Consider the following 13,820-nt stretch of genomic DNA (forward strand, 5'->3'; position numbering starts at 1 on the left):
AAAGTACCACAACTACACCCTACTTCGGGTGTCCCTTGTAGATGTTTACCGAGAAATATGCAACACTGAGAAGATCCTTCCACCTCGCCCAATCAAAAGCAAAAAAGGAGGGGAAAATCGAACAGAGTACTGTGAGTACCACCAAATTTACGGACATCCACCAATGAATGCTTTGACCTGAAGAATGTCATAGAGAAATTGGCCAGAGAAGGGCGATTAGATCGGTACTTATCCAATAAAGCGGATGAACTAAGAAAAAGAAGAAGGGATGAAGAGGTCGGGCGAACTGAACGACTACCTCACACTCCCGAGAGACATGTCCACATGATAAACGGAGGATTCGCAGGAGGAGGTATCTCTAAATCATCTCGGAAAAGACAACTTAAAGAAGTATATCATGTCGGGGAAGGAGAGAGGTCAATTGACCTCCCCATAATTACCTTTACTAAGGAAGATGCCATAAGTGTCATCCCAGGACATGATGATCCCATGGTCATTACTATCATATTGGCCAACGCAAATCTGCACAGAATATTAGGGGATCAAGGAAGTTCCGCGGACATCTTGTTCAAATCCGCCTTTGACAAACTCGGTGGTGCACGAAATTGTGATGTCCAGGCTCAAACAATCCCTGGCAACGTGAGCAACTTGGTACGCGCAATCGTGATTACACTTTGATTATGTAAAATTCATGGCTCTTTCTTTCCCTGGCAATGGCGCCAAGAACATGGAGCCAATACCATGGTTCACAACTTCGATACAACTAACCAGCAAGTGCACTGGGTCGTCCAAGTAATACCTTACGTGAGTAAGGGTCGAATCCCACGGAGATTGTTGGTATGAAGCAAGCTATGGTCACCTTGCAAATCTCAGTTAGGCAGATATAAAATAGTAATGAGGTTTTCGAAATTAATTAATAAAATAGGGATAGAAATACTTATGTAATTCATTGGTGAGAATTTCAGATAAGCGAATGGAGATGCTTTCGTTCCTCTGAACCTCTGCTTTCCTGCTATCTTCATCCAATCAGTCTTACTCCTTTCCATGGCTGGCTTTATGCAAGGGCATCACCGTTGTCAGTGGCTACATCCCCTCCTCTCAGTGAAAAATATGCTCACATGCTCTGTCACAGCACGGCTAATCATCTGTCGGTTCTCGATCATGCTGGAATAGGATTCACCCTCCTTTTGCGTCTGTCACTAACGCCCAACAATCACGAGTTTGAAGCTCGTCACAGTCATTCAATCATTGAATCCTACTCGGAATACCACAGACAAGGTTTAGACTTTCCGGATTCTCTTGAATGCCGCCATAATTCTAGCTTACGTCACGAAGATTCTGATTAGGAGATCTAAGAGATATTCATTCTAGCTTATTTCATGTAGAACGGAAGTGTTTGTCAGGCACGTGTTCATAGGGGAGAATGGTGATGAGCGTCACACATAATCATCACCTTCATCACGTTCTTGGGTGCAAATGGATATCTTAGAAGCGAAATAAGATGAATTGAGTAGAAAACAGTAGTACTTTGCATTAATCTTTGAGGAACAGCAGAGCTCCACACCTTAATCTATGGAGTGTAGAAACTCTACCGTTAAAATTAGATAAGTGAAAGGTCCAGGCATGGCCGAGATGGCCAGCCCTCAAACGTGATCTAAGATAGCATACAACTGATCAAAGATCTCAAAAAGACTAGTAAAAGGTCCTATTTATAATAAACTAGCTACTAGGGTTTACAGAAGTAAGTAATTGATGCATAAATCCACTTCCGGGGCCCACTTGGTGTGTGTTTGGGCTGAGCTTGAGTGTTGCACGTGTAGAGGTCCTTCTTGGAGTTGAACGCCAGTATTTGTGCCAGTTTGGGCGTTCAGCTCTGGTTTTGGCTCCTTTTCTGGCGCTGGACGCCAGATTTGGGTAGAATGCTGGCGTTGAACGCCAGTTTACATCGTCTATTATTGGCCAAAGTATAGACTATTATACATTTCTGGAAAGCCCTGGATGTCTACTTTCCAACACAATTGGAAGCGCGCCATTTCGAGTTCTGTAGCTCCAGAAAATCCACTTTGAGTGCAGAGAGGTCAGAATCCAACAGCATCAGCAGTCCTTTTTCAACCTCTGAATCTGATTTCTGCTCAAGTCCCTCAATTTCAGCCAGAAAATACCTGAAATCATAGAGAAATACACAAACTCATAGTAAAGTCCAGAAATGTGAATTTAACATAAAAACTAATGAAAACATCCCTAAAAGTAACTAGATCCTACTAAAAACATACTAAAAACAATGCCAAAAAGCGTATAAATTATCCGCTCATCACAACACCAAACTTAAATTGTTGCTTGTCCCCAAGCAACTGAAAATCAAATAGGATAAAAAGAAGAGAATATACTATAAATTCCAAACTATCAATGAAACATAGCTCCAATCAAATGAGCGGGACTTATAGCTTTTTGCCTCTTGAATAGTTTTGGCATCTCACTTCATCCATTGAGGTTCAGAATGATTGGCATCTATAGGAACTCAGATTTCAGATAGTGTTATTGATTCTCCTAGTTCAGTATGATGATTCTTGAACACAGCTATTTTATGAGTCTTGGCCGTGGCCCTAAGCACTTTGTTTTCTAGTATTACCACCGGATACATAAATGCCACAGACACATAATTGGGTGAACCTTTTCAGATTGTGACTCAGCTTTGCTAAAGTCCCCAATTAGAGGTGTCCAGGGTTCTTAAGCACACTCTTTTTTTTGCTTTGGACCTTGACTTTAACCGCTCAGTCTCAAGTTTTCACTTGACACCTACACGCCACAAGCACATGGTTAGGGACAGCTTGGTTTAGCCGCTTAGACCAGGATTTTATTCCTTTAGGCCCTCCTATCCACTGATGCTCAAAGCCTTGGGATCCTTTTTATTTGCCCTTGCCTTTTGGTTTTAAGGGTTATTGGCTTTTTCTGCTTGCTTTTTCTTTTTCTTTCTATTTTTTTTTATTTTTTTTGCCCCTTTTTTTTTCTTTTTTTTTCTGCAAGCTTTGTTCTTTGTTGCTTTTTCTTGCTTCAAGAATCATTTTTATGATTTTTCAGATTATCAAATAACATGTCTCCTAGTCATCATTCTTTCAAGAGCCAACATATTTAACATTCTTAAACAACAACTTCAAAAGACATATGCACTATTCAAGCATACATTCAGAAAACAAGAAGCATTGTCACCACATCAATATAATTAAGCTAAGTTCAAGAATAAATTCGAAACTCATGTACTTCTTGTTCTTTTGAATTAAAACATTTTTCATTTAAGAGAGGTGATGGATTCATAGGACATTCATAACTTTAAGACAAAGTTACTAACTACTAATGATCATATATTGAAGACACAAACATGGATAAGGACACAACATAGAAAACGAAAAACAGAAGAAATAAGAACAAGGAATGAATCCACCTTAGTGATGGTGGCGATTCCTTCTTGAGGAACCAATGATGTCCTTGAGCTCTTCTATGTCTCTTCCTTGTCTTTGTTGCTCCTCCCTCATTGCTTTTTGATCTTCTCTTATTTCATGAAGCATGATGGAGTGCTCTTGATGTTCCACCCTAAGTTGTCCCATATTGGAACTCAATTCTCTTAGGGAGGTGTTGATTTGCTCCCAATAATTTTGTGGAGGAAAGTGCATTTGAGGCATCTTCGGGATCTCATGTAAATGAGCTTCTTGCGCCTCTTGAGCTCCATGACTGGGCTCTCTTGCTTGCTCCATCTTTTTCTTAGTGATGGGCTTGTCCTCTTTAATGAGGATATCTCCCTCTATGTCAATCCCAGCCGAATTGCATAGGTGGCAAATGAGGTGAGAAAAGGCTAACCTTGCCATAGTGGAGGACTTGTCAGCCACCTTGTAGAGTTCTTGAGGTATAATCTCATGAACTTCCACCTCTTCTCCAATCATGATACTATGGATCATGATGGCCCGGTCTATAGTAACTTCAGACCGGTTGCTAATGGGAATGATTGAGCATTGAATGAACTCCAACCATCCTCTAGCTACAGGCTTGAGGTCCAATCTTCTTAGTTGAACCGGCTTGCCTTTGGAGTCAACCTTCCATTGAGCTCCTTCTACATATATGTCCATAATGACTTGGTCCAACCTTTGATCAAAGTTGACTCTTCTTGTGTAGGGGCGTGCGTTCTCTTCCATGTTTGGCAAGTTGAACACCAACCTTACATTTTCCGGACTAAAATCTAAGTATTTCCCCCGAACCATTGCAACATAGTTCTTTGGATCCGGGTTCTTACTTTGATCATGGTTCTTGGTGATCCATGCATTGGCATAGAACTCTTGAACCATTAGGATGCCGACTTGTTGGATGGGATTTGTTAGAACTTCCCAACCTCTTCTTTGAATTTCATGTCGGATCTCCGGATACTCATTTCTTTTGAGTTTGAAAGGGACCTCAGGGATCACCTTCTTCTTGGCCACAACATCATAGAAGTGGTCTTGATGGGCTTTGGAGATGAACCTTTCCATCTCCCATGAATCGGATGTGGAAGCTTTTGTCTTCCCTTTCCCCTTTCTAGAGGATTCTCCGGTCTTAGGTGCCATCAATGGTAATGGAAAAACAAAAAGCTTATGCTTTTACCACACCAAACTTAGAATTTTGCTCGCCCTCGAGCAATAAAAGAAAGAATAGATGAAGAAGAAGAAGAAATGGAGGAGAGGGAGAGGGTGATGTGGTTCGGCCAAGAAGGGTGTAGAGGGGTGTGTTGTGTGAATTTGATGAAGAATGGAGGGCTTTATATAGGGAAGGGAGGGGGGAAAGGTTTCGGCTATATGGGTGGGTTTGGGTGGGAAATTGGTTTTAAATTTTGAAGGTAGGTGGAGTTTATGAGGTAGGTTTATGGGGAAGAGTGGATGGATGTGAGTGGTGAAGAGGTGATGGGGAAGAGAGTTTGAGGTGATTAGTGAAGGGTTTTTGGGGAAGAGTGTTTATGAGGTTGTGTGAAAGAGAGTGGTGAGAAGTGAGTGGAGGTAGGTGGGGATCCTGTGGGGTCCACAGATCCTGAGTGGATCATGTGGGGTCCACAGATCCTGAGGTGTTCAAGGATTTACATCCCTGCACCCATTAGGCATGTAAAAATGCCTTTGCACACAACTCTGGGCGTTCAGCGCCAGGTTGGTGGCCATTTTGGGCGTTCAACGCCCATTTGTGTGCCATTTCTGGCGTTGAACGCCAGAACCATGCCTGTTCTGGCGTTCAGCGCCCAGAAGATGCCCATTTTGGGCGTTCAGCGCCAGAACCATGCTCTGTTCTGGCGCTGAACGCCAGACAGATGCTCCTCCAGGGTGTGATTTTTCTTCTGCTGTTTTTGATTCCGTTTTCAATTTTTATATTTATTTTGTGACTCCATATAATCATGAACCTACAAAGACATATAACTAAGAAAAATATAGTTAGATAAATAAAAATTGGGTTGCCTCCCAACAAGCGCTTCTTTAATGTCAATAGCTTGACAGTGGGCTCTCATGGAGCCTCACGGATGTTCAGAGCATTGTTGAAACTCTCCAACACCAAACTTAGAGTTTGGATATGGGAGTTCAACACCAAACTTAGAGTTTGGTTGTGGCCTCCCAACACCAAACTTAGAGTTTGACTGTGGGGGCTTGGGTTGACTCTGCTTTGAGAGAAGCTTTTCATGCTTCCTCTCCATGGTTGCAGAGGGAGATCCTTGAGTTTTAAACACAAGGGAGTCCTCATTCCATTGAAGGACTAGTTCACCTCTGTCAACATCAATCACAGCTCTTGCTGTGGCCAGGAAAGGTCTTCCTAGGATGATGGATTCATTCTCTTCCTTTCCAGTATCCAGGACTATGAAATCAGCAGGGATGTAAAGGCCTTCAACCTTTACTAATACGTCCTCTACTTGTCCATAAGCCTGTTTTCTTGAACTGTCTGCTATCTCTAATGAGATTTTAGCAGCTTGCACCCCATAGATTCCCAGTTTCTCTATTACAGAGAGGGGCATGAGGTTTATTCCTGAACCAAGGTCACATAGTGCCTTAAAGATCATGGTGCTTATGGTACAAGGTATTATGAACTTTCCAGGATCCTGTCTCTTCTGAGGTAATGTCAGTTGATCCAGATCACTTAGTTCATTGATGAACAAGGGAGGTTCAACTTCCCAAGTATCAATGCCAAATAATTTGGCATTCAGCTTCATGATTGCACCAAAAAAACTTGGCAGTTTGCTCTTCAGTAACATCCTCATTCTCTTCAGAAGAGGAATACTCATCAGAGCTCATGAAGGGCATAAGGAGGTTCAATGGAATCTCTATGGTCTCTAGATGAGTCTCAGATTCCTTTGGTTCCTCAGAGGGAAGCTCCTTATTGGTCACTGGACGTCCCAGGAGGTCTTCCTCCTTGGGATTCATGTCCTCCTCTCCCTCATTGGGTTCGGCCATTTTGCTTATGTCAATGGCCTTGCACTCTCCTTTTGGATTCTCTTCTGTATTGCTTGGGAGAGTACTGGGAGGGATTTCAGTGATCCTTTTACTCAACTGGCCCACTTGTGCTTCCAAATTTCTAATGGAAGACCTTGTTTCATTCATGAAGCTCACAGTAGCCTTGGATAGATCAGAGACTAGATTTGCTAAATTAGAAGCATTTTGTTCAGAGTTCTCTGTCTGTTGCTGAGTGGATGATGGAAAAGGTTTATTATTGTTAAACCTGTTTCTTCCACCATTATTAAAGCCTTGTTGAGGCTTTTGATCCTTCCATGAGAAATTTGGATGATTTCTCCATGATGAGTTATAGGTGTTTCCATAAGGTTCACCTAAGTAATTCACCTCTGCTATTGCAGGGTTCTCAGGATCATAAGCTTCTTCTTCATAAGAAGCCTCTTGAGTACTGTTGGATGCAGCTTGCATTCCATGCAGACTCTGAGAGATCATATTGACTTGCTGAGTCAATATTTTATTCTGAGCCAATATGGCATTCAGAGTATCAACTTCAAGAACTCCCTTCTTCATAGGCGTCCCATTACTCACAGGATTCCTTTCAGAAGTGTACATGAACTGGTTATTAGCAACCATGTCAATGAGTTCTTGAGCTTCTGTAGGCGTTTTCTTTAGGTGAATGGATCCACCTGCAGAAGTGTCCAGTGACATTTTTGATAGCTCAGATAAACCATCATAGAATATATCCAGGATGGTCCATTCTGAAAGCATGTCAGAAGGACACTTTTTGGTCAACTGTTTGTATCTTTCCCAAGCTTCATAGAGGGATTCACCTTCTTTCTGTCTGAAGGTTTGAACATCAGCTCTAAGCTTGCTCAGCTTTTGAGGAGGAAAGTACTTGGCTAAGAAAGCCGTGACCAGCTTATCCCAAGAGTTCAGGCTGTCTTTGGGTTGAGAATCCAACCATAATCTAGCTCTGTCTCTTACAGCAAAAGGGAAAAGCATGAGCCTGTAGACTTCAGGATCTACTCCATTAGTCTTAACAGTATCACATATTTGCAAGAATTCAGTTAAGAACTGAAAAGGATCTTCAGATGGAAGTCCATGAAACTTGCAGTTCTGCTGCATCAGAGAAACTAATTGAGGTTTTAGCTCAAAGTTGTTTGCTCCAATGGCAGGAATGGAGATGCTTCTTCCATGTAAATTGGAATTAGGTGCAGTAAAGTCACCAAGCATCTTCCTTACATTATTATTATTTTCGGCTGCCATCTCCTCTTCCTGTTCGAAAATTTCTGTAAGGTTGTCTCTGGATTGTTGTATTTTAGCTTCTCTTAATTTTATCTTCAGAGTCCTTTCAGGTTCTGGATCTGCTTCAACAAGAACGTCCTTGTCCTTGCTCCTGCTCATATGACAAAGAAGAAGGCACAGAAAAATAATAATAATAGGGATCCTTTTTGCCCAAGCACAAAGGTTCCCTTATGTGAGTAGAAGAAAAGAAGAAAAGAAAATCTGAACTCAGAGAGAGAGGGGGTTCGGATTTTTGGTGAGTTGAAGGAAAGATGTTAGTATATCAATAAACAAATAGAAGAAGATGAGAGGGGGAAGTGAATTTTCGAAAACAATTTTTGAAAAAGAGTTAGTGATTTTTGAAAATGGTTTTTGAAAAATGTTAGTATTTTTTGAAATTTTTTTTAAAATAAAAAATAAAAATAAGAATAATTAGTTAATTAAAAAGAAATTTTTGAAAAAGAGGGAAGATATTTTCGAAAATTAGAGAGAGAGAGTTAGTTAGGTAGTTTTGAAAAAGTTAAGAAACAAACAAAAAGTTAGTTAGTTGGTTGAAACAAATTTTGAAAAGATAAGAAGTTAGGAGGTTAGAAAAGATATTTTGAAACCAACTTTTTGAAAAAGGTAAGATAAGAAGATATTTTAGAAATTAGTTTTGAAAAAGATTTGATTTTTAAAATCTCAATTAATGATTTGATTCATAAGAAATCATAAGATATGATTCTAGAACTTAAAGTTTGAATCTTTCTTAACAAGCAAGTAACAAACTTCAAATTTTTGAATCAAAACATTAATTGATTATGTTATTTTCGAAAATTTGATATAAAAATAAGAAAAAGATTTTTGAAAAATATTTTTGGAATTTTCGAAAATAACTAAGAATTTTGAAAAAGATTTGATTTTTGAAAAAGATTTTGAAAAAGATAAGATTTTCAAACTGAAAATTTGATTTGACTCATAAGAAACAACTTGATTTTAAAAATTTTTGAAAAAGTTAACTCAAATTTTCGAATTTGATGAGAGAAAAAGGGAAAGATATTTTTTTTTATTTTTGAATTTTTATGATGAGAGAGAAAAACAACAAAAAGACTCAATGCATGAAAATTTTGAATCAAAACAATGAATGCATGCATGAATGATATGAATGTCAAGATGAACACCAAGAACACTTTGAATGTCATGATGAACATCAAGAACATATTTTTGAAAAATTTTTAATGCAAAGAAAACATGCAAGACACCAAACTTAGAATTCTTTAATGCTTAGACACTAAGAATTCAAGAATGCATATGATAAACATGAAAAGACACAAAACAAAAAATCATCAAGATCAAACAAGAAGACTTACCAAGAACAACTTGAAGATCATGAAGAACACTATGAATGCATGATATTTTCGAAAAATGCAAGATGCATATGCAAGTGACACCAAACTTATAACATGACTCAAGACTCAAACAAGAAACAGAAAAATATTTTTGATTTTTATGATTTTCTAATTTTTTTTTGGATTTTTCGAAAATTAATTGAAAAAGGAAAATAAGGATTCCAAAATTTTTAATATGAATTCCAGGAATCTTGCAGTGTTAGTCTAAAGCTTCAGTCCAGGAATTAGACATGGCTCACTAGCCAGCCAAGCTTTCAATGAAAGCTCCGGTCCAAAACACTAGACATGGCCAATGGCCAGCCAAGCTTCAGCATGTAATTCAGACATGACACGCCTGACATACTCATTTCCAAAGGAATTAGACATGGCTTTACAGCCAGCCAGGCTTCAACATGCTTCATGAAACACTAGAATTCATTCTTAAAAATTTTGAAGCCAGAGAATAATTTATTTTTGAAAACATTTTTATTTTTTTTCGAAAACAGATGAGAAAATTTTAGAAATATTTTTGAAAATAAAATAAAAAGAAAATTACCTAATCTGAGCAACAAGATGAACCGTCAGTTGTCCAAACTCAAACAATCCCCGGCAACGGCACCAAAAACTTGGTGCACGAAATTGTGATGTCCAGGCTCAAACAATCCCTGGCAACGTGAGCAACTTGGTACGCGCAATCGTGATTACACTTTGATTATGTAAAATTCATGGCTCTTTCTTTCCCTGGCAATGGCGCCAAGAACATGGAGCCAATACCATGGTTCACAACTTCGATACAACTAACCAGCAAGTGCACTGGGTCGTCCAAGTAATACCTTACGTGAGTAAGGGTCGAATCCCACGGAGATTGTTGGTATAAAGCAAGCTATGGTCACCTTGCAAATCTCAGTTAGGCAGATATAAAATAGTAATGAGGTTTTCGAAATTAATTAATAAAATAGGGATAGAAATACTTATGTAATTCATTGGTGAGAATTTCAGATAAGCGAATGGAGATGCTTTCGTTCCTCTGAACCTCTGCTTTCCTGCTATCTTCATCCAATCAGTCTTACTCCTTTCCATGACTGGCTTTATGCAAGGGCATCACCGTTGTCAGTGGCTACATCCCCTCCTCTCAGTGAAAAATATGCTCACATGCTCTGTCACAGCACGGCTAATCATCTGTCGGTTCTCGATCATGCTGGAATAGGATTCACCCTCCTTTTGCGTCTGTCACTAACGCCCAACAATCGCGAGTTTGAAGCTCGTCACAGTCATTCAATCATTGAATCCTACTCGGAATACCACAGACAAGGTTTAGACTTTCCGGATTCTCTTGAATGCCGCCATCATTCTAGCTTACGCCACGAAGATTCTGGTTAGGAGATCTAAGAGATATTCATTCTAGCTTATTTCATGTAGAACGGAAGTGTTTGTCAGGCACGTGTTCATAGGGGAGAATGGTGATGAGCGTCACACATAATCATCACCTTCATCACGTTCTTGGGTGCGAATGGATATCTTAGAAGCGAAATAAGATGAATTGAGTAGAAAACAGTAGTACTTTGCATTAATCTTTGAGGAACAGCAAAGCTCCACACCTTAATCTATGGAGTGTAGAAACTCTACCGTTAAAATTACATAAGTGAAAGGTCCAGGCATGGCCGAGATGGCCAGCCCTCAAACGTGATCTAAGATAGCATACAACTGATCAAAGATCTCAAAAATACTAGTAAAAGGTCCTATTTATAATAAACTAGCTACTAGGGTTTACAGAAGTAAGTAATTGATGCATAAATCCACTTCCGGGGCCCACTTGGTGTGTGTTTGGGTTGAGCTTGAGTGTTGCACGTGTAGAGGTCCTTCTTGGAGTTGAACGCCAGTATTTGTGCCAGTTTGAGCGTTCAGCTCTGGTTTTGGCTCCTTTTTTGGCGCTGGACGCCAGATTTGGGTAGAAAGCTGGCGTTGAACGCCAGTTTATGTCATCTATTCTTGGCCAAAGTATGGACTATTATACATCGCTGGAAAGCCCTGGATGTCTACTTTCCAACACAATTGGAAGCGCGCCATTTCGAGTTCTGTAGCTCTATAAAATCCACTTTGAGTGCAGGGAGGTCAGAATCCAACAGCATCAGCAGTCCTTTTTCAACCTCTGAATCTGATTTCTGCTCAAGTCCCTCAATTTCAGCCAGAAAATACCTGAAATCACAGAAAAACACACAAACTCATAGTAAAGTCCAGAAATGTGAATTTAACATAAAAACTAATGAAAACATCCCTAAAAGTAACTAGATCCTACTAAAAACATACTAAAAATAATGCCAAAAAGCGTATAAATTATCCGCTCATCACTCGGCCTACAAGAAAAAGAGCTCAGAGCATATCCGAACAGCTTATTCGGGCTAGGAGATACCCCAATCTAACCACTTGGATATATCTCGATACATACAACCTTCGGAAAAGGAACCCGGTCAAGGACACTCAACATAGATTACATAGTAGTCAACGTGAGCTCAGCCTACAATGCCCTAATAGGCCGGACAACATTAAACCAGCTCACTGCAGTAGTTTCAACTCCACATCTGTGTATGAAGTTTCCAACTTCAGAAGGGATCGAAACAATAAAAGGAGACCAAAAAATTGCGCGACGCTGTTACAATGAAAGTTTGAACCCCAAAGGAAAGGAAGTCAACACCATTGAACTTGGGGGAATTCGAGCTCGCGAGGAATTCCGCCCACAACCTGAAGGCAAAACGGAAGAGGTCCAAATTGGTGATGATCAAGACAAAACAACAAATATTGGGGGAACCTTGAAAAGAGACCTAAAGGAGTCTCTGATACAGTTCCTAAAGGAGAACGTTGATCTCTTTGCATGGAAGACCGCAGACATGTCCGGCATAGATCCCAAACTAATGTGCCATAAACTGGCGGTATACCCAGTATCTCGGCCAGTGTAGCAGAAGCGTAGGAAGCTCGGGCCAGAAAAGTCCCAAGCTGTGGAAGAACAGGTGCAAGCCTTACTGGAGGCGGGATTCATAAGAGAAGTCAAATACCCACTATAGCTAGCCAACATTGTCTTGGTAAAAAAGTCAAATGAAAAGTGGCGAATGTGCACTGACTACACCGACCTCAATAAAGCTTGCCCAAAAGATCCCTACCCACTACCAAGTATAGACGCTCTCGTGGATGCATCTTCGGGGTACAAGTACCTCTCCTTTATGGATGCTTATTCAGGATACAACCAAATCCCGATGTTTCCACCCGACCAGGAAAAGACCTCGTTCCTAACTCCCAAAGCAAATTATTGCTACATCGTCATGCCGTTCGGACTCAAGAACGCAGGAGCTACCTACCAAAGATTAATGAATAAAGTCTTCGCAGAACACATCGGGAAACTGATGGAGGTCTACGTCAACGATATGCTGGTAAAAACACAAAGTGAGAAATCCTTGTTAACCGACCTCGCAAAAGTGTTCGACACCATCAGAAAGCATGGTATGCCGCTTAACCCTACAAAATGTACCTTCGCAGTAGAAGCTGGCAAATTCCCAGATTTTATGCTCACATAGAGAGGAATTGAGGTGAACCCAGACAAATGCCAGGCTATACTCGACATGAAAAGTTCGAACTGTGTTAAAGAAGTACAACAGCTCAATAGAAGACTGGCGGCTCTATCCAAGTTCTTAGCCGGTTCGGCCATAAGATCCCTCCCTTTTTACGCCACATTAAGGAAGGGAAAGAAATTTGAATGGACGGAAGAATGCGAAAAAGCCTTCCAAGATTTCAAAAATTTCTTGGGGCAACCGCCCATTCTTACCCAGCCACGGGAGGGAGAAGCACTTGTACTGTACTTGGCAGTAGAAAATCGGGCAATAGTCTCAGCACTAGTTAAAGAGGACGAAAGCGGACAACAACCCATTAACTTCATCAGCAAAGCCCTACAAGGGGCCGAGTTAAACTATCAAAAGATAGAGAAGTTCGCCTACGCCCTCATACTCGCTTCCCGACGACTTCGCCCATACTTTCAAGCACACACTATCAAAGTTCGGACTAACCAACCCATAAAAAGCATTTTACAGAAGACAGACTTAGCCGAAAGAATACTGCAGTAGGCAGTCGAGTTGTCCGAATTTGTTTTGAAATATGAAGCTAGGACAGCAATCAAATCACAATATCTGGCCGACTTCATTGTCAAGTACACTGATACCCCAGAAACTCCCATAACATGGAATCTTTATGTGGATAGATCCTCAAACAAAACCGAGAGTGGGATAGGTGTGATAATAGAAAACGATCAGGGAACTCAAATCGAACTCTCACTAAAGTTCAAATTCCCTGCATCAAATAATTAGGTCGAATACGAAGCATTACTGACTGGTTTGAGGCTGGCTAAAAAGGTAGGAGTTCAAAAACTCACCATCTTCAGTGATTCTCAAATAGTTACCTCACAAATAGAAGGGAAGTACCAAGCTAAAGACCCCACCATGAAGAAATATCTAGACAAGACAAGAGAACACCTCGGACAACTCGGGGAATACGAAATCCAACATATACCTCGGGAACAGAATGCTCGAGCAGATGCACTCTCAAAACTAGCCAACACCAAACCAGGGGGCGATAATAGAAGTCTCATCCAGGAAACATTACAAAGCCCATCAATCTTAGAGGAAGAAAAGGTCCTAACCATATCAGGTCAGGATCAGGGATGGATGATCCCCATAATCAAATA

At 40.4% G+C, this 13,820-nt stretch overlaps 1 non-coding gene across 1 annotated transcript; it reads left to right on the forward strand.

Annotated features, from left to right (window-relative positions):
* Nucleotides 1-7,205: 7,205 nt before the first annotated feature.
* LOC112724534 (small nucleolar RNA R71) lies at nucleotides 7,206-7,313 on the forward strand. Its single transcript, XR_003163692.1, has one exon. It is a non-coding gene; the product is annotated as a small nucleolar RNA R71 (small nucleolar RNA).
* Nucleotides 7,314-13,820: the final 6,507 nt, after the last annotated feature.

The sequence above is a fragment of the Arachis hypogaea genome, chromosome 11 (assembly GCF_003086295.3).
Source record: "Arachis hypogaea cultivar Tifrunner chromosome 11, arahy.Tifrunner.gnm2.J5K5, whole genome shotgun sequence".
Classification (NCBI taxonomy): Eukaryota; Viridiplantae; Streptophyta; class Magnoliopsida; order Fabales; family Fabaceae; genus Arachis; species Arachis hypogaea.